The sequence below is a fragment of the Hordeum vulgare genome, chromosome 3H, assembly GCF_904849725.1.
Source record: "Hordeum vulgare subsp. vulgare chromosome 3H, MorexV3_pseudomolecules_assembly, whole genome shotgun sequence".
NCBI lineage: Eukaryota > Viridiplantae > Streptophyta > Magnoliopsida > Poales > Poaceae > Hordeum > Hordeum vulgare.
Genome location: NC_058520.1, coordinates 28,204,812 through 28,207,323, shown reverse-complemented (window position 1 = coordinate 28,207,323; position 2,512 = coordinate 28,204,812).

Sequence of the window (2,512 nt, the reverse complement as noted above, 5' to 3'; positions counted from 1 at the left end):
GTGGACTTGCCCGATGACCGGAGAGCCATAGAAAATAAATGGATCTTCAAGAAGAAGACTGATGCAAACGGTAATGTGACCGTTTATAAAGCTCGACTTTTCGCAGAGGGTTTTCGACGAATTCAAGGGATTGACTACGAAGAGACTTTCTCTCCCATAGCGAAGCTGAAATCAGTCTGAATCATGTTAGCAATTGCCGCCTTTTATGATTATGAAATTTGGCAAATGGACGTCAAAACAGCGTTCCTTAACGGGAACCTTAAGGAAGAGTTGTATATGATACAACCAGAAGGTTTTGTCGACCCTAAGGGTGCTAACAAAGTGTGCAAGCTCCAGCGCTCCATCTATGGGCTGGTGCAAGCATCTAGGAGTTGGAACATTCGCTTTAATGAGGTGATCAAAGCGTTTGGGTTCATACAGGTTTACGGAGAAGCCTGTGTGTACAAGAAAGTGAGTGGGAGCTCTTTAGCTTTCCTCATACTGTATGTGGATGACATATTATTGTTGGAGAGCATAAAGGCCTATTTGAACAAGTGTTTTTCAATGAAGGACGTTGGAGAAGCTGCATACATATTAGGCATCAAGATCTATAGAGATAGATCGAGACGCCTCATAGGTCTTTCGCAAAGTACATACCTTGACAAGATATTGAAGAAGTTCAATATGAAAAACTCAAAGAAAGGGTTCTTGCCAGTTTTGCAAGGTATGAGATTGAGTAAGACTCAGTCGCCGACCACGGCAGCAGATAGAGAGAAGATGAGTTCTGTCCCCTACGCTTCAGCCGTAAGCTCTCTTATGTATGCCATGCTGTGTACCAAACCTGATATAAACCTTGCCATAAGTTTGGTAGGGAGGTACCAAAGTGATTCCGGTATGGAACAATGGACAACGGTCAAGAATATCCTTAAGTACGTGAAAAGGACTAAGGAAATGTTTCTCGTTTATGGAGGTGACGAAGAGGTCGTCGTAAAGGGTTACATCGACGCTAGCTTCGACACAGATCCGGATGACTCTAAATCACAGACCGGATACGTATACGTGTTGAATGGTGGGGCAGTGAGCTGGTGCAGTAGCAAGAAAAAATTCATGGCAGCATCTACATGTGAAGCGGAGTACATAGTTGCTTCAGAAGCGGCTCATGAAGGAATTTGGATGAAGGAGCTCATCACCGACCTTGGAGTGGTTCCAAGCACGTCGGGTCCAATGACACTCTTCTGTGATAACACTTGGGACATTGCCATAGCCAAGGAGCCCAGGTTTCACCGGAAGACGAAGCACATCAAATGTCGCTACAACTCCATCCAGGACCATGTCAAAAGTGGAGTAATAGAGATTTGTAAAGTACACACGGATCTGAATGTCGCAGACCCGTTGACTAAACCTCTTCCACGAGCAAAACATGATCAACACCATAATGCTATGGGTGTTCGATACATCACAATGTAACTAGATTATTGACTCTAGTGCAAGTGGGAGACTATTGGAAATATGCCCTAGAGGCAATAATAAAATGGTTATTATCATATTTCCTTGTTCATGATAATTGTCTATTGTTCATGCTATAATTGTATTAACAGGAAACAGTAATACATGTGTGAATAAATAGATCACAATGTGTCCCTAGCAAGCCTCTAGTTGGATAGCTCGTTAGTCAATAGATGATCATGGTTTCCTGGTCATGGGCATTAGATGTCATTGATAACGGGATCACATCATTGGGAGAATGATGTGATGGACAAGACCCAATCCTAAGCGTAGCACTAGATCGTATTGTTCGTATGCTAAAGCTTTTCTAATGTCAAGTGTATTTTCCTTTGACCGTGAGATTGTGCAACTCCCGGATACCGTAGGAGTGCTTTGGGTGTATCAAACGTCACAACATAACTGGGTGACTATAAAGGTGCACTACGGGTACCTCTGAAAGTGTCTGTTGGGTTGGTACGAATCAAGATCGGGATTTGTCACTCTGTGTGACGGAGAGGTATCTCTGGGCCCACTCGGTAGAACATCATCATGAGCTCAATGTGACTAAGGAGTTAGTCACACAATGACGTGCTACAGAACGAGTAAAGAGACTTACCGGTAACGAGATTGAACAAGGTATAGGTATACCGACGATCGAATCTCGGGCAAGTTCTAAACCGACAGACAAAGGGAATTGTATACGGGATTGATTGAATCCTTGACATCGTGGAGCAAGTGGGAGCCACCATGGGTATCCAGACCCCGCTGATGGTTATTGGCCGGAGAGGTGTCTCGGTCATGTATACCTGTCTCCCGAACCCGTAGGGTCTACACACTTATGGTTCAATGACGCTAGGGTTATAGGGAATTGTTATACAAGGATATCAAAAGTTGTTTGGAGTCCCGGATGAGATTCCGGATGTCACGAGGAGCTCTGGAATGGTCTGGAGGTAAAGATTGATATATAGGACGGATGGTTTCGGACACCGGAAGTGTTTCGGGCGTCACTGGTAACGTACCGGGACCACCGAAAGGGGGCAACGACCCC